Source organism: Rhinolophus hipposideros (genome assembly GCF_964194185.1).
Source record: "Rhinolophus hipposideros genome assembly, chromosome: X".
NCBI classification, from domain to species: Eukaryota; Metazoa; Chordata; class Mammalia; order Chiroptera; family Rhinolophidae; genus Rhinolophus; species Rhinolophus hipposideros.
Genome location: NC_138046.1, coordinates 85,226,182 through 85,250,561, shown reverse-complemented (window position 1 = coordinate 85,250,561; position 24,380 = coordinate 85,226,182). Strand labels below are relative to the sequence as shown.

General features: G+C 46.4%; 1 protein-coding gene across 12 annotated transcripts in view; it reads right to left on the bottom strand.

Moving 5' to 3' along the window:
* LOC308495335 (P antigen family member 3-like) overlaps positions 1-20,805 on the bottom strand; it is a 37,652-nt gene extending 16,847 nt beyond the window's left edge. For 3 of the 12 annotated variants that reach the window (XR_013992976.1, XM_081043332.1, XM_081043333.1), the window contains exon 1: positions 20,521-20,761. The gene's annotated coding sequence lies outside the window, so the exon portion shown is untranslated. Of the gene's footprint in view, positions 1-3,560; positions 3,732-3,834; positions 4,137-19,758; positions 19,818-20,520 lie in introns of those variants that run through there. The other 9 variants (XM_081043330.1, XM_081043335.1, XM_081043334.1 and 6 more) reach the window with 8 other exon arrangements.
* Positions 20,806-24,380: the final 3,575 nt, after the last annotated feature.

Below are 24,380 nucleotides of genomic sequence, written 5' to 3'. Positions count from 1 at the left end.
AAGCCTGGAGGTATCACTCTCCTGACTTCAGCATGTAGTACAAGGAGACAATGATCAAAACAGCATGGTATTGGCAGGAAACAGACACACAGAACAATGGCAGAGAATTGGAAAGCCAAAAATAAACCCACATAAACATGGGCAGACAAATTCTGACACATGAGCCAGAAAACGTACCATGGATTAAAAAAAGCCTCTTCAACAAATGGTGCTCGTAAATAGGAAAGCCACGTACAAAGGACTGAAACTAGACTGTAATCTAAAAGTGGATCCAAGACCTCAACATAAGACCTGAAATAATAAATTGCATAGAAGAAAGCATAGGTACGAAACTTATGAACCTTGGATTCAAAGAGGATTTTATGAATTTGACTTCAAAGGCAAGGGAAGTCAACGCTAAAATAAATCAATGGGACTATAACGAACAAAAAAAAGTTCTGCATACCACAAGCACCATTAACAAAAGAAAGAGGCAACCATTCGAAAGAGAGAAGATATTTGGAAACCACACCTCTGATTAGAGGCTAATATCCAAAATATATTCAAATCACCGACACCTCAATAACAAAAATGATACTATCCAATGAAAAAATGGACAGGGAACCTGAACGGGGACTTCTCCCAAGAAGACACATAAAGCCCAAGAAATATATGTAATAATCCGCAATTTCACCAGCTATTAGGGAAATACAAATCAAAACCTAAAGGAGATACCACCTCACACCTGTTAGAATGGCTACCATCAACAACACAAATAACAAGTTTTGCAAAGGCTGTGCGGAAAATGGAACCCTCATAGACTGTTGATGTGTATGGAAATTGGTACGGGCACTATGGAAAACACTGTGGGGGTTACTAACAAAAAATAAGAATAGAATTGCCATATGATGCCCCAATCCATCTACTGGGTATCAACCCCAAAAATATGAAAACATTTATCCATAAAGATAGGAGTATACGGACTCCGATGTTGATAGCAGCATTAGTTTCGGTGGCCAAGACACGGAAACAACCAACGTGTCCTTCGATAGTTGATTGGATAAAGAACACGTGGTATCTAGACACAATGGACTACTACTCTGCCATAAGAAAAGTTGAAATACTGCCATTTGTGACAACAAGGAAGGATCTTGAGATTATTATGGTAAGCGAAATAAGTCAGACAGAAAAAGTCGAGAAGCATATGACTTCATTCATATGAGGGATACAAAACTGAAAGCAACAAAATGTGAAAGAAAGGAAGAAAGAAAGAAGGAAGGAGAGAGAGAGAGAGAGAGAGAGAGAGAGAGAGAGAGAGAGAGAGAGAGAGAGAGAGAGAAATAGAAAGAAAGAAGGAAAGAAAGAAAGAAAGAAAGAAAGAAAGAAAGAAAGAAAGAAAGAAAGAAAGAAAGAAAGAAAGAAAACTTATAGACAGAGAACAGTTTACCTGTTATCAGAGGGTTTGGGGGGATGGGGATGGTAGAAGAGGGTAAAGGGGGTGAAACATATTGAAGAACTCACTCTGGGTGCTGAGCACACAATATCATATATGTATGTATTACAAATGTACACTTGAAACCTATGTAATTTTACTCACAGTTGACACCCCAATAAATTAAATTAAAAAATAAAAAACTGAAATAAATAAAAGATTTGTTATAAAAAAGAAAATCCCTGAGATCACCAAACCCTTTTTTGTCTAGGGAACAGATGTAAAATTCTATGACTTTGTAGGCCACGGGTAGTATTCATGGTGTACAGCTCTTTTAGGAAAATGATGCATTAAAAGATAAAAAGGATTCTTAGCTCAAAAGGATAGAGAAACAAGCCAAGGGCAGGATTTAGCCAGCAAGCCATACGTTTCTAGCCCGTGGGTTATATTTGAATCCAAGTAGTTGAATATGAGTTTTCAACTCGCAATCCTAATAATAGTAATGGAGAGTTCCACTTCTATGGATGCAAGTGACGATTGACTTCTGCAATTACAACAGGTACTCAAAGTGGTTACCATCTGTGTCCACATTCTTCTGATTGCGATGAACTACTGCTTCAGCACAGATAACATCTCTTGAAATGCGTATATATATTTTTGGCACCCCAGTATTATCCTGTCTATTCTATTCCTGTGGAGAACACTGCCTGATACACATTATGGTAACGGAGAGGTTGTAGAGAACACACATTTTAAGAATCAGTTTTCAGACTTTATCCTTGTGTTTCTGGAACCGGCTGTCTAACTTGATCAGACTTAAAGAAAGTAATGGCTCTGATCTCAGTGGGAAAGAGAGCAGGGAGAGTCACTGGATTTTTTAGAGATATGCAAAATATCTGCATTGGATACGCTTAGTCAACCACTCATAGGAAGTAAGCAACTAACTGATCCTGAATGTGATACTTGGGAACATTGTTGAAAAAGTAAGGAATATACAGACACCGGTTGGTTTCTTGTAATGTCCCAGGAGAAAGTGGTTAAACAACAAGGTGACTTCCGGGGTTTGAATTCCCAGCTCAAGAGCCAGCAAAAAACCCAAGTTTTTCTAGCTGTGCCCTGAAGGAGAACCTCATATCCGGTATCCACAGGGCTGAAATCGCTGAAAACCAAATGCAGATTCCTTCTGCAATTGGCTAACTTACAAAGCTTGCTGAAGTCCTATCCTTGTAAGGTGTCTACTATTAAAGCCAGGACAACTGATGTGGAAAGAACTGGATCCTGTAAGTTGGAATGAACCTGGGGATATTCAGCCCCTAAATTCTGATGAGTTCTTTGGCAGTGGAAGGAGTCTCCCCAGCCCCCCAGCAATGAGTCTTCTCCACCCAGTAGTGGTTTCCAGAACCTCAGTAGGACAGGCCTTTCCAAATCTATCTGAGGGATTAACCCTGCACTGTCTGAGGAAATGGCGATGCACCCCCCACCCCCGTGCTTTAGATGACATGCAATACACTGCTAAGCATTCTCAGATCTCTCCCCCATCATTATTTGTCTTTGCCTGTACCTCCATCACCAGATGCTTCTCCCAGCAGGCCTCTGGAGGTGAGCTCAGAGTCGGACCCATGATGAGATGTGCTCACTCCTCTGAACCTGAGAGGGGCTGCCCAGAAGGCAAAAGTGCAGGAATTCTTGAGGGCCAGAGAAACTCAGTGACCCAAAGGAACCACAGAGGATGGTCTCATCATAAATTCTAACTGGGAACGGAAGATCATGGTAGGTAGTGGGGTACAAGGCCTAGAGCTTCTTGAGCAAAAGGCTAATCTGTACCTCAAGCGAGCACCATCCCTTGGTCTTATGTATCTAGGATAACGTACCTGTCTAATGAAAGAGTCGTTTTCTTTTACAGACCCTTCCCAGGAACGACAACAGGCACCAGGCCACAAATCCACGAAACTCCTCACCGTGATGATCTTGCCAAAATACCATCTCTGTTTACTGCTAATGACAAACGCTAAGGGTCCTGTACCCACCAATGTAAAGGAAGTATGTATCTCTCCATTGAACTTTCTGTCCAATCCCGGAATTTTCCCCGCTGTGTTTTCTCCCACCTCCCTCATTTGCCAGCAATGAATTTCACGTCACTTGTCCTCACCTTTTCTCCTTTGATTCTAAATGTATAAAACAAAATGCAACACTGCCATTCTCCAGAGCATTTTCTCCATCTGTTGATAGCTTGCTTCTGTGCACATGCTCCGTTTGGTGCAAATAAATTCCAAGACATTCCGAGAAAAAATTCCATAGGAATGGATGTTCTTACATTGACCTAATGGAGCGGAAGGGATTCAAGGGCAAAGGGGATTAGAATGTTAGAGTGGATTGCCACTTAACAGCTCCACATGCAAACTGGGAGGGCACAGAACACATACCTTTCACCAACACGATGAGAAACACATGTGTGAGGAGGATCCCGGCATCCCTCCTGGAAGCCCAAGTGATTGCTCTTCACTGTCGTATAGAACTTACAGTTGCACCGCAGCCACTCAGGAGGAAAAGCTACATGAACTTGGATCCCAAAGCGGCAGTATGTGGACGCTGAGGAGGCCAGGGCAGCACTGAATGGCCACAGGCCAGGTGGGTGCGGTTCCCCTAATGCACAGCAGTCACAGCCGCAATCGCAAGAGTCTGACTCCCACACACCGACCTTGTAGACGAGGTAACCGTGGTGATCCTAGGAGCGAAACACATAGAGGCCCACTAAGTTTTTCTGGGTCTATGTAAACAAAAAGTTCTAGATCAAATGAGCGAGTCTAATTCAACTCACGGAAACACAGACTCACGGCCCACATTTAATTCCCAGACGTGACCCACTTTACAGGTGCCAAACCTCTTAATGTAAAAGAGGCCGGGCGCCCTTTCAGAATAATCCTGGGACACTAGTGGAAACTTATGCTGTACATCTTTCTTCCAACCTTCCCGGAGGAGAACTTTTACCATGGAACTCGACTTCGGTGGACAGGAATTCATTAGGATGAAATCCTAAATGTAGTAAGCAATTTTACACAGGTTCCCATAAGGCATGTCCCCTTTGCCTCAGGCAGTTATTTCGTGAGCCAGCTGTAAAGATGAATTCCTTGCTGGGAATGCTTGCATTGAACAAACCACTGAGTTCCTAAGGTGTGGGCAGGAAGACCAAGGTGAGGGAGGGAGAGGCGGGCTATCAGTCCATTGTGGCAAACTGGGAGTAAGCTGGAAATTAGAACCCAAGTCCATAGCCGGGAGATAGCCTGATGGAAGAGTCACATTCTGTGTGTTGTGTCCTTCCCCATCTTGCAGCTTCTGACAAGAATCCTACCAGGAAGGCAGCTAGCCGATATCACAAATATAGGGCCGATCCTCAGCTCCATGTTAGGTTCTCCCATCAGAGAACAAGCACCTTTCCCTGGGCAAGTGACTTCGACAAAGCAGCAGATGGGATGTTTCCCTAGTTGATGGGCTCACGGAGGGGTGTCTTACATCTGGAAAGGTCCCAGAGTTCCAGTTCTCTTCACTGAGCCTCCTTGCAGGTCAGCACAGCTCCTGCCGAGGACAACACAGCCCAGAGCAGCAACATCAGGTTTCAGCACAGAGTCAGGCGGGCCATTTAGGATCTGTGCATTTCCCATTCCAAGGAAGCACAGGCTTTGCTTTGCAGCAGCAACGCAAGAGCTGCAAGGCCACACAGCACTTTCCAACGTCCAAGGGACAAGCCAGGCTATCTGAAGCCTCGTTTATCGCGTGGGTCTTAGAGCCCACATGGCCCATTCAAAAATACACTCATACGCCCGACATCATCAGATATCTGATGGACCACGTATCTAATTTCACAAGCGTTACCTAGAAATTGAAAACTGCTTCAAGAACCAAAATGTGTATCTCCATTTACACACTGCCTTTTTTTCTTGTCTCCTTTATTCCACAGTCAACCATGTGAGCAAAAACATCAGCAATGCGAACATATTACCTTTTTAACATTCAGAGTTTATATTCCCGTCTGCTCACCACAGTCAAACAGCAAGGGAGGTGGATCCCATTCATACCTTTTTTTGGTCGTTTCCCTGATGGGGACGATCCCTCTAGCATTTGTTAAATTAGAAGCATGTACCATTTGACAACAATTTTGCCGAACATCCAGATGCCATAGCCATGAAACAAAAAAGCCATTTGAAAATGCCTTTGTTTGGTGTTATCGCAATTCCAGGGTTATCGGCATAACTGCCCTTTGAGATCCCGAAAGGAATGCCAGTAGCAGACTTCAATAGCAGCAACAAAAGTGAAGAAGAGCCTTGGAAGGTGTTTTCTTTTTCTCCCTTGTGTTGTCTGTGGCTTTTCTCCAGCCCAGGAATTGATTTCATTTTCCCTCCCACTTGAAGGAGATAGAAACTCACAATGTGAACATATGTTGCCCACCCAAATCTTACTTTTTCAATCCTAAGGCCTTTTTCCATCCTGCCTAGAGAAGAGAACACAAACCAAAGTCATCAAGTCCCAGTGCTTTTCTCTCCCGTCCCACTGTCCAGTGTGGTGAAAGGAGCCAAGGACAACAGTGATCTCAGTGTCCCACTGGTGAGTCTGTTATTTGCAATTTCCGTAAGTGACATACACTGAGCAAATGGTCTCAGGACAAGATGAAACAGTTTTCCTCTGAAAATCAACCGGTAATGAGCCAGTATCAGGAAAATCGCAGGCCCAAAGGGGGTCCATGTTCACCCCTCTGTTGGGGAAGCTGCCTGCAAAAGGGACAGGAGCCAAGAGGAGTGATGAGTGCAGGAGCAGTCCCTGAGCAGGGGGAAGGCATGGGACCCTGAGCACGGGTGAGGGCTGGCTGCAGTCAGGAGCAGGTACGCTCAGAGGCAGCAGGGGATGCCAGGGGAGAAGCACCTCGACTCGGTTTGAGAAGCTCAGGGAACTCCCCCCTCATAGCTTCTGTGCTCTGCACGAATTATTAGGAGAGGTCACTGGGATGGAAGCCGGGTCCCTGTGAGTAAGGCAGAGGTGAAGGAAGGTGACAGGGAAAGTGAGAAGCAGTGATCTCCTGGTCATGGATTGAAGATGAACCCTTCAGTAAGAAGTCGGGTTTTCTCATCAAACTTCAGGTACTGTCATGTAGGCTGTCATGCAGGATGTCAGCTCCTGCTCCTCAGCTAAGAACGCAGGACATGGTGAGGCCAAAAAGGAACACCCACGCAGCCATAGGTAGGGGAGTCTTACACTCTATGCTCCAAGGCGGCTGGGTTGTAGACACAGGAAGCAGGAGCCACATCATTTGCAACCTACTGTCCGCTTATCTGTCAACCAAACTCCCTTGCTGGCTGCAATCCGCAGTGCTAACTGCAATCTGCTTCTAGCTCAGCCACCATCTTCTTGCCCCCATTTTCTGCTAATGTAGCCAAGGCAGTTATATTGGTGGCCAAGGGCTCACTGGTTACAGCTGCCTGCCAACGAGTCACAGCTGATGGCCATCCAGTCACAGTCGATGGCCCTTTTCTACCCGAGTGAGCACCTTTCCACGTGCGGCCCAGAGCCTGGAAACTGCACTCCTGCCTCTGTCCCCACACCAGTGCTTGTCCATGAGCACCGGGATGGTCGGTTGCCCAGGAGAAAATCCCTAAGGAGACACTCCAGGGTTGATCCAGTCAGGCTCCTGGGCCATGAGGCCCTGGGGAGGGTTCCCTGGACTGAGGACTGACAGGAGGCAAGTGACTGTGTGACCAGTAGTGGGAGATCACAGGCACGTGGAGGTAGAGGGAGGGGTGATGGGGAACAAGGTCTGGGAGGATAGGAGGAAGAGCTGGGGTTGGCACTGTCCCTCAGTTGTAAGGGAGGGGCAGGTGGAGTAACTGGGTAAAAAGTGACCCTGTCCCTCAACTGAAAGTTTGCCACAGGGACTGGAAGGAAAGTTCTACCAGATGTGAAATCCCAGACTGACACCAACGTAACAGGTCAGTGCGCAGGCCCAGAACCCATCAATTACACCACAGCTCCAGCCCTGTTGGGGCAGGAGTCCTGTGTATAAGAATGTGACAAGCTGTTCCTATGGTTTCAAGGGCGGGACTTAGGAAGAGGCCAGTTGGTTTTGGTACTCAGAAGTCTCTTGGGCTGAGGTTTGCTTTATCTGGCCTTTATTGGCATGAAGTCTTTACACAGCTTCTGTGGTGTTTTTCCAGAAAACTAGAGATAAAGGAGTTTATGTCAGGAATGTGCACGCTCAGTTTCTCTGGACATTAGATGGCACTGTGGCATCGTATAACTTATCCCTGCCCCGCCCTTCGTGTTTGAAAAAAACCACTCTGCCTCTCCTCTGCAATAAATGGCTGCTTCTCTGTAAGTCCCCCTGTGCCAGGCACAACAGTGGGAAATAGGCTCCCTTCAGTAGCATCCCTACTGAAAAGCAAGTGTCCAGGCTCCATAGAATCTTGTGTTTCTGCTGATCGGAACGTCTTGTCACCAGTTTTCCTCCTATTGTTTTCGGTTTTTATCCATGTATTCTCCACGTACCCTAGTCACTTCAAGCTCCCTGGAGAATATTTGGAGGCCTCACAACTATAACAAAGCAATCACAGTCCCATCCCCCCAGGATGACCAGTATTGACTTGGGAAGAATTTCGTTACTGCTTTTCTGAAGTATAAAGGTGCACAGTAAACACTATGAGATTCATATGGCATGGTGACTTCACCAGATTTTATTAAACTCAGAGCATCAGTTAGCTGTTCAAAACATCATTTGAAAAAGCTTGAAAATGTTTAATTCATTTCTCTTGCTGAAAGTAGAAGTAGTAAAAAGAGTGAAAATATTGTATTTCGTAACCTGACATTGACAGCAGAAAGAACCCAATTCCTTTCTCAAAGTGAAATAGCATCTTGCAACCTTCCCAAGTCCAGCAGCTACATTTTTGCCCGTCTGATTCTTTGCTTAGAGTTCTATTTTCATTGTATGAAATGCATTTGTATAGTCTGTCCTCTAGCATGCTTACCTTATGTTCCCTGTGGTGAGGGCCAACTGTCCCCTTCATCCTGCCCAGGGGCAGGGCGATTACAGAACCCACTCAGAAGAGAAGTCATACATTCACTCCTAATTTTGCTCTCAGGCGATAAAGGAAATTCTTCGATTGGCAGTCATTTGGGAAGGCAGAGAACAGATGACAGAAAAATTGAGAAATCCTCCACCACCCAATCACTTTCACCTCGTTTTGCATATCAGCTTCAAGTTTACATCCTTGTAATAGTGCAGGATGCAGTAAGGAACTCTGAAGTCTCAGTGGTTGACGTTAGGTAATTCATTTATCTTCTGGAAATTCCACTTTCTCTATCATCCACACATGCACCTTCCACATTTGCTACTTTGTGTTTCAAACATAAAAAAGAACGCCAAGACTAGTGTCTTACCTGGATTCCTACACGTTGATACACTTGCCACTTTCCCTTAACTAGGAACCCACGCCAGTACCTGTGTCACTGTATCCAGACAGTACTGACAGTGCTTTAAGTGCCTGCTAGGTGACAGGTGAAAACTATGTCGCTACTCTTTCAAAAAGGCTTCTAAGAATTATTTCTGAGATTCAATATCCATGTCTATATTTAATTCCAGTGCATTTAATTTGTATCTTCCTCATAAAAACAGAATACTGGAAATTCATATAAAGAGATTTAATTAACTTTAAAATGAGTACCTGAGAAAATGAGAAAACGAGACATGAGAATTTTCATAGACTACGAAGTTTCATGGACGTGAAGTTAATTCGCTAAGTCCATGTCTCCTTTGCTTGTTTCCTTTTCATGCTGATACCTACACCCCTTACCAAGGGCATCCATCATGTCCAAGCAAGAACTGCCCACTGGCCTGTGGAAACACATGATCCAGGCTACGGTCAGGGACAGGAGACCAAGAACACACTGCTCCTTCTCCCCACTTCTTGACTCAATTCCTGGACCTTGTACATCCCTCTTCCTTCCTCTCTGAAAAGAATGGGGTGATAATGAGCGGAGTTTATCATTATATAGCAGACATTGTAAATTAATTAAAACAGGCCCCACTTTTCCTTGCTTCAACCCTTGTCTCCTTGAATTTCCTTTCGCTTCTCTTCCACTGTGCACCTGTGTTGGCACCTCCTCTTACCCTCTAATCGGAACAAACAACAAGACGTACAAAAGCAGCTCTCAAGCAACTTTTCTGAAGGCTGCTGGAATGAGATTTACAGCAAGGGTCGGAGAAGCAGCAGAACCAATTCCCAGCCTCTCCAACCACACATTAGCAGCTGTTACAGAAACTGTAACCTAGGAACAGCGGTCATGGACCTCTCTTCTCCTTTTCCTGCACAGGGACCTCTGCTCTCCTTTCGGTCTACATGGGCTTCTCATGTCCTTTCCGTAGCCGGGGACCTTCCTTCTACACTCCCTGTACAGTCTCCAGTTCTGCTTCAGCTCAGAGTGGTCCCCGGTCTGAAGGTGACACACATTAGCTGGATGAAGCCTTTAACCTCCATTTGAATCACTTGACCTGGATTCTTTTCTCCCCAGGTGCTACCACTGGTTTGACCCCAATTTCCCAGCAGCAACAGGACAGAGTTCCACAGGGTCACTTCCATAAACGAAAGTCACCACTGGTCAATAGGAAGCATTTTCTCAAGGCATCTACCAGTGTTCCCAATAGTGAGACTGCAGGGAACCGTGTGCCCTGAGTCATCATAGGGTTCAGGTTCTACAGACACCTGTGGCAGGGACCTAAGTCGCAGAATCTTCTCATCTGATAATGGACATAATTATACTAACCTACCAGATAAGGTTTCTCTCATGAATGAGACCACAGTACGTACAGAGGGCTTAGTGCACTGCCTGGCACACAGTATATACGCAAACGTCTTCGCCACATGATTTTGTAACAGGTCGGAGCACCAGCTCTGGAATCCTAACTTCCGGGGGAGTAAACCGTTTCCCTACATCCTTAAATTTCAAACAATGGGTGTCTGTGTCAGAATAACGCAACAAAAGATGCCATTAGTTAGCAAATATGGCAATTATGATTTCCCATTTGGAAACGATCCTTCATGAAAAGCTCCCTAAACTGAAATAAAGGCTGCAATCCGTCTCGGTTTTGGTCTTTGATGCTGCTACAGTCCATTGACTCATTAATTCAGGGTAATGTCTAGTGTATGAAGACGGTATCAAAAATATATCAGCTTTAAAGTGATGTTTCTCTTTCTGATAATCTTTCCATTACAACTAGGGCATGTATAGGTGCATCACCGCGTTGGGGATCTAAGCTCTGGGTCACAATTAGCGTCTGTCCCCTAAGGATGGGCCAGTTCATGTTTATAATTTCCCCCTTCTCCATTCTTCCTTTCGTGTCTGGGGGACTGGCATCAGCGGGAATATTACGATATGTAGACCACGGATATTGAACACTCCAGAAGAGGAAAGCTAACGCTTCCTAGAACGAATTCCAACACATGCCGAAAAAGCAGAGTTTTGACTCGGACCAGGGGCCCTATCACCACCCCTTCCCTGGTTGGGACTCCATGTTCAAATAATAGCGCAGTGCAAGTGCCCTTCTTAAAATGGAACAAACAGCAGCTCAGAAAGCAAAGCAGCGCAGAGAGCAAAAACGGTAAGGCTGGTAGCCCACGAACTGGAAGGGAGTTCTCCTGAGCCCTGGCGCAAGGCCGTCCAGGAGACCAGAGTGGAAGAAAATACTAGGGAAGAACTGGGTGTCCAATAAGCAGGCATTTTTATTGTAAAGAAGTTGTCACGATCAATGTGTTCAAACTTTTTGTGGTCAGTACTGTTTAAAATGAACCTTATTCATTTTAAACTTATTCATTTATTCCTAAGGAACCTGGGACTGTAGTTATGTGAGGCTTGAGAGAAATGAACGTAAGAAGTCTTAAGTGGACTTAGTGAGAAAGACCACTGCGTTCAGATCAGGCTGGCTTCATACACGGTGCTGGCACCTGCCTTGTTCCCAATCCAATAGCAGGGCCGGCTATGGGCCCCTAAGGTCATGTTCAGTGTATTCTTTATACCCACATTTACAAAAGCTTTCTACATTTTACAACACCTCACCGTTACTTTTCTGTACAATGACGTTAAATATGAAAACGATTTTCAAACACGAAAAACTGACTTGAAACCCCAAGGAGGGAGAGGTCACGATGCAAAAATGAACGATTAAGTATACTGAAAATGCAGGCCTTTTGAAGAAAAATCTCTAAGGACATTTAGCGCAAAACACTAATAATGGCCTTGGCGGGGTGACAGGACTGTGGTTTGGGTCAGTCTTCAGTACATTCATCTGTCCTCCAAATTTTCTACCCTGACATGTGAGGGCGTTTCATCACTGAAGAAACTCTGGATACAGGCCCAGCCAAGGCCAAACCACATGTGGCAAGACAGTGACCAGCGCATTCAGAGAAACGGAAACACAAGTCCCTGAGGAACCCAAGCAGCCCAGTAGAAGAAGAGCTAATTTTGAAGGCAAATGGGTTTTTGTTCCCAAGCACAACCTTTTCAAAACAGATGCACTCAAAGGGAGCCCAACAAACAGTAATTTCGAGTGCAGCGCGCAGGCGCAGTAGGAAACCTCAGTTTTGCAGTGAAGACACTGCCGAGTTTTTTCAAACGAGAAGGGCGGGGGAGAGGGGAGCCGGCGGCTGCGCGTCACCACACTGCCCCCTGCTGCCCACAGAAACCAAATGGCTCACATGCAACTCAAAAGCCGCTCTCTCTTAGGCGGTTTGCAAGGAGACCTTGGCGGAGCAAGAGAAGCGCGCGGATGCTGAAGAGCAGCGGACACTGCGACCACCCGAGTAGCGCCGCCGGGCAGCCCTGGGCACGGCGCCTTCTCCCGCTGCCCTGGATCCCGGCAACAAGGGCCGGAAGCCACGCTCCCCGGCGGATGCGCATGCGTGGCGTCGCTGCTCCCGGATTGGCCAGTTCTGATCCTGCGCGCCGGGGCGCCGTGAGGTCCTTGCCAGTCGCCCTGCAGCCTTGTGCCTGAGGGTCCCTTCTGCACCGCGTTTGCAATGTCCGCTAGCGTCCCCGCACTGTGACGTCCACGTCCTGTCGCCCGACTGACACAGCGGAGCCTCCGCCCTCGTGCGGAACCTGTAGCACTGCCCTAGTCATCCTCCTCCCGCCCGGCCCACTCAGCTTCTGCCTTCAACTGGCAGGTCCTGAGACACCCTCCTCCTCCTCCTCCCCCTGTCCCTCCCCATTCCCCTCCGCCTCTGCTCCCCCTCCCTCCTCCCTTCTTCCTCCTCCTCCTCCTCTTCCTCCTCTTCCCCCCCCTGGCTTTCAGGAAACCTCCAGGGGACCTCAGGCCCAGGAGCCTCGTCCTTGCATAATCGGAGCCTCTCTGTCCTCAGAGCTGTTATACCTATATATAGCTTCCTGATGCTGCACCCCCTGCCCAAGGCATTTCCCTGGGCATCAGAGAATCCACCCCACGCCCTGCCTATCACAGGTCCCCAGACACAGACACACACACAAATGAACACATGATGTCCCTTTGTAGCCTTCCCTGTCTCATGTCCTCAACATCTTTTCCTAGGAGTCCTGCTCCCTCACTCTAATGGCTCTGCTTACACAGCCTTCCACTTCTGGGGGTGTCCTGTGTGTACCCGCAGCTTTCGCCATCTTCCATCAGGCCCCTTCTTACCCAGCTTACTAAGTGCTATAATCTCCCCATCAGGCACCCTTCTCTAGCTGTTTTCTCCCAGTCCATACTCTCCTGCTCTATCCCAATAAGGGACACATCCGTTTCTGTGAGACCCTGAGCACTGATAACAAAACTAGAAACTTTACTGAATTGTTTATCTTAAATCCATGATCGGGAGAACACTGCTTCTCACTTTCCATCTCAGGCTACCTACACAGCAGCCTGGTTCACTAGGGACCTGCTTCCACTCCAATGACCTCTATTAATAATTCATGGAGAAGGCATATACACAATGGAACATAACTCGGCTATAAGCAAAGATGAGCTACTTCCACTGGGAACAGATAACAGATAACACGACCGAGCTTGAGAGAAATAAGTCAGACAGAGAAACTCGAGAAGTATGCGACTTCACTCATATGTGGGATATAAAAGTGAAAGCTAAAAACAATCAAGACAAAGAAAGAAAAAGACATATATCCACACAACAGTTTCATGGTTACCAGAAGGTAAGGAAGCAGGCTGGTAGAAGAGGGTAAAGGGGGTCATATATATGATGATGGAAGGAGAACTGATTCGCGGTGGTAAACTCACAATACAACATGTACATATTATTATACAATTGTGCACTTGAAAGCTGATTTTAACACCCAATGTCATAACAAGACATTTAACAAAACTTATTTAATAATTAACAATCAGTGTCTGACTACCATGCTCTTTTTGTAATCATTCCTATTCTTTCAAACCATAGAGTTTTATTAAATTCTAAGCATTTACACAACGGTGACACACCCTTTTGAATTTTCACCTTCATCCTCACTGGCTTTTGATGTAGTGAAAGGGTTGCTCAATACTATGGTGTTCAAATTTCCTGGTAAGCATATGTAATATTTACTTTACTTGAAACCAAAAATATTTAAAAATTGCACTAGAAAAAATGGTAGAAACTCAGTGAAATTAAAATTCATTATTTAATATAATGTACAACATTTATGTACCTTTAGGAGATCGAGAATGGGGGGGGCGGGGAGCGAGCGAAGAAAAGTTATCAACAGCAGAAACGAAAGCGGTGATTTTCCTACAGACCCAGCAAAATTGAAAGGGGCAATATGATAATACAACATTCAACTCCACATTTATACATGGAACATCTTAGAAGAAATGGATCGATTTCCCATAAACCATGAACTACAAAAACTCACCCAGGTGTGAATAGTCCAATATATTTTAAAGAAATGATTTAGGTAGTTAAAAACCTTGGGGGGGAAAAGCCAGAGAGTAAATACCAGAAGCAAACAATTCATGGGATTTAAATCTGGCACCATTCTGAGAAGTGTGATGAAATCTCAGGCCATCGACTCTGACCCCACCCACGTGAATCATCCCTTTGTCCAGTTCTAAAAGGATGCTTGGACTGGAAGCACCTACAATCACTTAGTGGTCCTCTGGGTTATCAGACTGACTGTTGACGTATTACAGTGCTTGTGTGCAAGTGACCCTTATTTTAATTAACAACGACCCCAAATCGGAAGAGCAGGGTTGCTGACAAACCAGATATGCCAAACGGAAGCTGTAAAGTGCATGTATGTATAGGAGAAACATAGTATGTAGGCTTCGGTGCTACCTGTGGTTTCAGGCATCCACTAGGGGTCTCGGAATATACTCCCCATGGATAAGGGGAACTAGTGTAACTCACAGAATATAGTGAAAACAATCACTTACGAAATCAAAATGTTCCATTAGAAAATATCTATAACATACAAACAAAGCTGTAAAGGAGGTACCAAAGAACAAACAGAGAAGAGACACAGAAAAAAAGAATAGGATAATGCAGATTGGAGTCTACCTACATCAATAAGATCATTAAATGTGAGCAGATTAAACCATCCAGTCAAAACGCAGACATTGACAGACTGGATTTGAAAAAGCAAGATGAAAGTACATGCCGGCTATGGGAGATACAGTTTAGATTCCAAGATACAAACAGATCACCAGTGAAATAGGGGAGAAGGTATATCAAACAACCAGCAACCCCAAGAAAACTTCAGGGGGCATCCTCATATCAGGCATTTAAATTTTAATGTTAAAGATATATTTATAACATGACCCAGCAAATCTCCTAGAGGATCCTTTCCAAGAGAAACGAAAAACATATGTCCATACAGAGACCGGTACTCAAACATTCATAGAAACTTTGTTCATAAGAGTCAAAAGTAGAAACAATCCAAATTGACAAATACTGGTAAATGGATCAAAGAAAAATACACGAAGGAATACAACAAACTAATGATAAAGGGGACCATACATCAGACACACATAACCGTGATAGACATTCGTGCCCCCAATCAGGGAGCATCGAAATATACCAAGCGACTACTAACAGTACTGAACGGAGAAACTGACCAAAACACAATTATACTAGAGGACGTAAACACATCACTGACAGCTATGGATAGATCATCCAAACAGAAACCAAACAAAGAACTAGCAGCCCTAAATGACACATTAGATGAAATGGACATAATTGACATTTACAGATCAATTCATCGTAGAACACCAGACTGCACATTTTTTTCTAATGTACACGGACCATTCTCAAGGATAGACCACATATAGGGTCAGAAAACTAGCCTCAGAAAATTTAAGAAGATTGAAATCATACCAAACATATTCTCTGATGACAAGGCTCTGAAATTGGATATCAACTGCAAAAAGAAAGCAAGAGAAACCACAAATGTGTGGACATTAAACAACATAGTTCTAAAGAACAATCGGGTCAAAGAAGAAATAAGAGGAGAGCTCAAAAGATACAAACAAACAAATGAGAATGAAAACACATCCTAAGAAAATTTTTATGACGCAGGAAAACCAGTTCTAAGAGGGAAATGCACTTTTAAGAGGTGAGCAATCCCTCACCTGGGTATCTACACCCAAAATCTGAAAACATTTATCTATAAAGACAAGTGTGCTTCAATGTTCATTGCAGCTTTATTTACAGTGGCCAAGACGTGGAAACAATCAAAGTGTCCTTTGATAGGTGAATGGATAAAGAAGTTGTGCTATATACATATATACAATGGAATACTCTTCGGCAGTAAGTAAAGATGAAATAGGACCATTTGCAACAACATGCGTGGATCTTGAGATTATAATCCTAAGTGAAATAAGATAGAAAAAGTAGAGAACCATTTGATTTCACTGATATGTGGTACACAAAACTGAAAACAACAAAAGAACAATACATATACATGAAGGAACAAAAACACATAAACAGACAATGGTTTACGGGGTACCGAAGGTAAGGGGGGAGGGTGCTCTCACAGAGGGTAAATGGGGTCTAATATATGGTGATGGAAAGAGAAGTGACTCTGGGTGGTGAACACACAAGGTGAGATACAGATAATGAATTACAGAATTGTACACCTGAAATCTATGTAACAATTGTCACCCCAAGAAACTTTAATTGAAGAAAAAACTTACAGATGATACATATTAATAATATCCGAGAGCCGAAAAACGTTGTCTACACTCTTTCAAGTGGGAGCCCCTTCAAGGTATTTCCGGAATCCTTCTGATATGTCCCCATCATTCCTTGAATTTAGGCTCATTATTCACACCACAAATTGAGCCGGATTCCTGTATCCTTTCCCTCCCCCAGTCCAGGCACCAGTCTTTGGTGGAGAATGGTATTTAGAAACCAGGATCTGGTGCCTACATGTGATTACTGCCATTGGATTGTGGGGGTACCCAAAACTGTTGGAATACACGTATGTACGCACTCAGGCACACACACGGGTATACATAGGTACATCTGTATCTATCACCTAATAGAATATGTACGTATATTGAAAACCACGAGTTCCATAGAGGCCTCCAATTCCAGCATAACATCTCAGAGTTTGTTCTAGGTTTCTTTATTTCCACATGAGATGCTCCCCTTTCTAAAGTGAGTGTCGTGGCTCCCATATCCTGATTTATTTACTGATGTGATGACACCCAATGTGTACGAGGTAGGACAATTAAAAATTCCTCAACTTTTGCAACGATGTGGCGAAAATTTTTTTGATATCAGCGGGATTATTCACTATGAATCTATACCAACTGCACAAACAGTTTACCAAGTCTGCTATTTGGAAGTGCTGAAAAGGCTGCAAGAACTTTTCACCAACAATTCATGGCTCTTGCATCAGGACAATGCACCAGCCCACAGGGCACTGTCTGTGAGGGAGTTTTCAGCCAGTGAATAAGTAACTGTATTGGAATGCACTCCCTCCTCACCTGGCGTGGCCCCCAGTGACTTCTTTCATTACCTGAAGATAAACGAAATACTAAAAAGACGACATTTTGATGACATAGGACATCAAGGGTAATATGATGACAGCTCCGTTGGCCACTCTAGAAAAAGAGTTCCAAATTGCTTTGAAGGCTGGACTAGGCACTGGCATCTGAGCATTGCTTCCTTACGGAAGTATTTCGAAGGTGACCGTAGTGATAATCAGTGATGAGGTACTTAGCACTTTTTCTAGGATGAGTTCGCGAACTTAACTGGCACACGTAGTATATGGCATCCTTCCCAAACAGAGGCCAGCCTCACATGCTGTGCTCAAGTATCCCCTGCCCGTGACCTCCCTCCACAACTTACTCAGCATTGAATCCCGGATCCATGTAGCCTCTCCCACCCAACCCCCAGGGACAGCCTCCTACTGGCCTGGGGCTCTGTCCCCCACTGCACCCTATCCTTGGGTGTGGATGCCCTCCTCAGTCTGCCTGAGCTCTGACTCCCCTAGCTGGGAAGCACCTAGAAGCATTCGCTTGCCTTCCTCTGCAGCACCTCACGTGACAGCTTGAGGACTGAACTCCTCTGGCACAAAAGAGAAGGGAAGTGAAAGAATGGTCAAGGCAGAGGAAAAGGTGAACATACCCAACACAATCACTTAATTAAGGTGAATGCAGCCCAATCCAGGCAATACTATGAAACCTGAGGGATTAAGCTCACTCTTCTGCAGCCTCCCCTTCCGGTCTGTCTCCTCTGACTGAGTTCCTGTTTCATTATGAAGGTATTGCCTTCCATCAACAATAGAAACATTAGAGGCAGCCAGATGGCTCCACAGGTTAGAGTCCAAACTAGGATCAACAGGGTTGGCGGTGCCAGTCCCACAGGGGCCAGTGAGCAACGCTGTGCACACCAAGATTGAAGACAATGAGCTGTCTTTGAGATTCCAGAGGGGCGCTGGATGGCTCACTTGCTTACAGCCTGAACTCTCAGCAACAAGGTTGCCAGTACAATACCCTCATGGGATGGTGGGCTGCACCCCCTGCAATTAAAGATTGAAAATGGCAATTGGACTTGGAGCTGAGCTGCGCCCTCCACAACTAGAGTCAAGGACAACGACCTGGAGCTGAGGACCCCGGAATACATACTGTTCCCCAATATTCCCCAATTCAAAAAAAAAAAAAGGAAGAATGGTACAGGGACTTCATTAAAAAACAGTAGAAATACTACCATGGGCGTGATGCCTGGATTGTCATTTATATCAGCTGGATGGCCCACATTCACTGTGGATGGTGTCAGCCCTGCAGCTCTGACACTCAGAGCCTCTGTTTTCCATGACAGAGTCAAATACTTCACCCCTCTTTTAGCACTTTCAGATGTGAGGGGGAGAACAGCCTCAGGCCACTATTGCAGCCTCAGGACTTTCCTCTGGAAAAGAGGTTGACCTCACCTCCCTCACAAGTGGGAAGGGAAATACAGAGCGCAACACCGGACACCTTTCATGAGCGCTGTGTGCCAAACCCAGTGATGAGGGCTTTACGAACACCCCAGGATTCCCTGACACCCAGGAACACACCGAGTGGATTTCCGCCTCAGCACTGTTGCACTTGCTGTTCCTTCTGCCTGGCATGCTCTTCCCTCAGGTAATGTACGGCCTGCTCCCTCCCTTCCTCCAGGCCTCTGCTCACTCATCACTTTTCAGGGAGACCTTCTCTGATCACGCTCAATACACTGAGAACATTCTCCCCTCATAGCCTTGCCCGGAACCCGTTATTTTCAGTCTCCACTGGACTTGCCAGTCCCAGATATGTTATACTTGTACTGAGCAACTCTATGAGTCAGACATTCCATCAATGTAGTTCTCTGTTGTACCCCATCTCCTAGAACGCTGCTCAGATACATACTGTACCAGGGACTCAGAAATTTCTTGTGGAAAACTGAGTGGGACCCAGACTCTTTACACACATTGCTAAGATGTACACTGTCTTCCAACATGGGAATTGGCCCCATTTATTGGTTATGATGCATATCAAGTCTAAAGGACACAAGTGACTTGCCCAAGGACACACAACCAAGACGTGGGGCTCCAGGCTTTGGAATCCCATCTGACAGGTTCCAAATCCCTCAGGTCCTACACAGAGACCTCACACCCGAGAAGGTAAGAGATCTCACCAGACACACAAACCCCAAACACCTCACATACCCAGAGACACCAAACACAGCTCAGTCAACAAAACCTAAAACAGATTCCAAACGTCTCTGCACAGGGAGGTCACCGCTTGTGTCACACACTCCCAGACACAGCAGAGGCCACACACACTGTGACAGCGCCCACCCCGCAGACCAAGGTCCTCATCCCAGGAAACAAATTAAAACTGCTGATACCTCTCACCCTGCAGGTAGGCTCCCAAAGCTCCCAGGCACGAGCCGACTGATTACAAGGGCTCCGAAAGCAGGAAGACAGAAGCTCAATTAACTCCGAAACACCCCATAACCTTAGGATAACGTCCCCATACGGATCAGAGAACCTACACCCTGGACACAGACCCCAAAACAGCCCCCCTACTTCCTACCTTAAGAGAAAGCCTCCGCCCACCCCACTCAGTTCAGAGAGATCACAGCTCCAGACCCAGCATCACAAAGTGCTGGGAGCCCTCATTCCCGGGGTGCGGTCCCACACACAGATCTCCACCCGGGACACAGACGCCGGGAACCACAGAAAATGCTGAGCCAGGTACACGTGTGTAGGCACACGAGGCCCACGAGGCACAGGAGGCCGCACAGACCTTTAGTCCGTGGCACAGAATCCACTCAGATAAAACCTCCCATTCGCGCACAATCCCTCAAAGGCTCAGAGGGAGCCAGTGTACCCACAGAGCACCTGTGAGGTGGCAGCTCGCCATACACATCCCCAAATGCCTGACACTTCACTTCCCAGGCAGGGACACCAAGGAGCGCAGACACCGCTCCCTGGACCTTAACTGCCTGCGTGTGAGAGTCTCTCCGATGCCGTGCCAATCGCGCCACACTAGGCTGGTGACTGACATAGGGCTAAACGACAGTAAGGAGCTCACGTGAAGACAGCGCCGTCACCCGCGATCGCAGCGTGGGGCACTGACTCCACGCCAGCGACTGCGCGGAACTCACCACTGCCAGGGGCGGCATCGCCAGGCCTGTCCGGACGCTCAGGCGCTGAGGAGTCCAACTCGGAGAAACTTCTACGCTCTGAAAATACACGCGCGCGCGCGAACACGCGGGCACACACACGCCTCACCCTCAGCTCCAGCTTGCAGTAGGCGACATCCCACACAGATGGCCACGGGCACGGGGCCGCCAGACTGCGAGGCCAAGATGACAGGCCCAGCGGGAGCCATCCCGCGCCCGGGTCGGCTTCTGGGAGGGTTTATTCCGTCAATCTCCCCGCGACCAATCAGCGCACAGCATGGACCTGGGAGCAGTTCCTTTATCCTCCCCACCCCCCACCCGCAATCTCTCCACCCAGGGTCTTCCAGCTGGATGCGACCACGTGACAAGGGACGGGTGCATCTCGGGAATTGACAGTGAGGGCCGCAACCTCACACCCCGAGGCCACTCGGTGTCCAGCGGGTCGGGAGAATGGAGACCTCCGAGTCTACTGGGCCCGGCCGCTGTATACACACCCTCAGTGTGCTCACACACACAGTGGGGTTTTCCCAAACGCCCTCCCCAGTGGTACCTCCCGGAATACAGAGGCGCCCCTCCAGACCTGTGTGGTTTGTGCCTGGCAGCACCTGCTCCCTCGCGGGCGCCCCTTGGCGGTGGGAACCGGAACTGGCTCATCCATTCGGATGCACATGGACCATTCTAGGCTGGTCCCCAAAGGGTGGGAAGGCAAAGGCAGGATGAAAACCCCATTTCGCTGCACTCTTGCATTCTTGGGACCGTCTTAGTGACCTGAAATGTACCTCCCTGCAGTGGCCACTCTGATACCGGGGAGCCGTACAAGCTTTTCTCTGCGGAGGATTGTGCTGGCTTCTGTCTCCTGGGTAACTGCAGAATGCATCTAGTGGGGCAACCGCGCCACAGTCCCGCAAGGGCAGGAGGGCTAGACCTCCCGACTGGGGTTAGAAGGCCTGGTGTGGGACAGGCTGCAGTCCTTGACTGTCAGCAATAGGTGAGAGGGATGGCGGGTCATCTGGTTTTGTTAGGGAAGGGGCCATCTCCCAGGGGCCAATGGACAGGTTAGGTTACATACAGACCAGGTGCTTCGTCACAATCCTGTCTCGCTTGGAAATGTTACCTAGTAGACTCCTCGGCCTGTCTAACTATGCCTCTTGCCACCACTTTGCACTTGTTTGTTTATTCCCTGATTCACTGGGTAAAGAATGAAGAGCTTAAGGCTTAATCAAGAAAGGAAATTACTTACCTGAGTGAAAGGAGTTGCAGCCCTGGAAACACACAACTACTTAGAAATGCAAACTGCTCTCCAGAGAGACAAAGAAACGTTGTGATTGTAAACGCGAAAACCACAAAGTGTAATTCTCTCATGCAAATGAAGGACTGCTGGCTAATTTAGCAAGGGTTGGTTAGTTCCAAGGAGCAAAGGAGGAACTCAAAACTCCAAGATGGGGGTAAAGTTTATATGTGTCCACACAGCAGTTGTTGTTCCCGGATATTGATGGCTGACCTGGGACTGAGTTCTCTCAGGTTCGCAACTTCAGAGCTGCTCTGAGACTGAGGCACCAGCTGTGCATAGGCCCCACTTTCCCCAAAAGCCTCCAACTCTATTTTATGTGTCTCTCTTTGTAATGTTTATTCCAACTCTTTTTTTTCCATGATCACGTTTTGTCTCTCCAAATTAAGTGTCAGGTACTGTAATGGGAGGTAGGAATGCAGTCGTAGGAAAAGAGAATAAACAACATCTTACCTTTAGGTAGCTTACTGTGGGGACAGAGCCCCAGAAAGCAGTTTCCAGGCTCTCGGACTCATATAGAAAGGTGCTGGCTCGGGTAGTAAATGGCCATCAACTGTGATCAGATGGCCATCAGCTGTGGCTAGTTGGCCATCAGGTATAACCCGGAAGCCATTGGCCACTAATATAACTGGTGTGGCCACGCTAGCAGAAAAAATGGGGGCTACGGAAAAAATGGGGGCTAGCAAGAGTGGATTGCAGACAGGCGGAATCCGCCGGCGAGAATGTAGTGAAATGACTCCGCTACTTATGGCTCCATGGGTGTTCCTTTTTGGCCTCACCATTTCCAGCGTTCTTATGTGGGGAACGGGCCCAGAGACCCCGCCGGACGCCCCGCACGACACTTACAGTGTAGTGGGATCATGTAGCAGAGAAATCTCTCTAATTTGTCAGCTGTTGGTAATGGCTGTGATTAAAATTGAATGTGAATAAAGAAATTAAAGGCGTGAATATTGCCAGAGAGAGTGGTGCGGAGAAAATTTCCCATGTACATGACATTTGACCAGAAAGGCAAGGAGACGGATATGTGGGTGAAAAACATCCTAGATACCGGTCAGACCAGTGGAAAGGTGTGGGAGTGGAACTCAGGCTACAGTGCATGAGGAACCGGGTGGCTGGCACAGTGTGACCTATGGAGACACAGGACATGAGTTCAGGGAGGTAACGGACAACACATCACATAGTGTTATCTGGGCTGTTGAACAAGTGGCGTGGAAGTTGACTTCCTCTCAGCGATTAACGGGAGGGTTCTTAGCACAGAAGACTCATGATTCTGTCAGAAGTCAGAGGTCTAGTTCAGCAAATGGAAGGGGAGGACCTCCCGGTTTGCCCCACGAAAATCCCTTCCCCAGGCTCTTGACATCTGACCGTGCCTTCCCTGGACAATCCTGTGCACTCAGGGGGACTGTTGTAATTGGTCCCCACTGAGATACACACAGAAGAATGATATCTTTAGGAGAAGAGGAGCAAGGGCCCTCTTGGTGTAGGTGAGGTCACGCCCAGGCCAGGGTATGAGAGGGAGCAGAAAGAGGGTGCCACTGAACCTCATAGCACAACTAGTACCCAAGGCCACTGTACTAAGAGCAGAAATTATAGCAGCCCAACGTACTTCACAGAAAGAAACACACGAACGCATCTAACATTGGAGACAAAGAAACATGTTCCACATGAAAAAAAGAACAACGTTCCAGAAAAAGTACTAAATGAAATGGAGATAACCTATGTGTCAGATGCAGATTTCCAAATACTGGTTATAAGGATGCTCAATGATCTCAGGGAAAACTTCAACAGAGAGTCAGGAAGCATCAAAATGGACATGAAAACCATGAAAAGTATGAGTGAGAAATAAAGGACATAATGACGGAAGTGAAGAATATATTTCAGGCAATCATCAGTAGACTAGACGAAGCCCAGGATGCAGCCAGCGATGTAGAAGATAAGGTAGTACAAAATACCCAAGGGACAAAGAGAGAATCCTAAAAGAAGCAAGAGAAGAGCATTTAGTTAGCAATAACGGAGCCCCCATAAGACTGGTAGCTCATTTCTCAGCAGAAACTGCAGGCAAGAAGGGATTGGCAGGAAATATTTCATGTGATGAAAAGCAAGGAACTACAACCAAGATTACTCTACCCAGCAAAGTTATCCTTTAGAATTGTAGGGTTGATAAGGAGCTACCCAGACACGAAAAAGCTGAAGGAGTTCATCACCACCAAACCAGTATCATAGGGAATATTAGAGGAACTTCTTGAAGTCGGGACGGGGGTTAAGGATAGGTGAAAGGTGGAGGGATTAAGAAGTTCAAATTGATTGCTTCACAGTAGTCATGGGAATGTAGGGTATAGCATAAGGCATATAGTGAATAATATTGTAATAACTAGTTATGGTGCCAGATAGGTACTAGATCTCTCAGGGTGTAGACCGTAAAGGGATCGGGGGTGAAAAAGATATTGAGAAATATGAATTGGTAGTTAATACATATAATCAACAATGTTGTAAATCACGGAAGGTGACAGATGGGCACTGGACTTTTCAGGGTAATCACGTCATAGACTGTGTA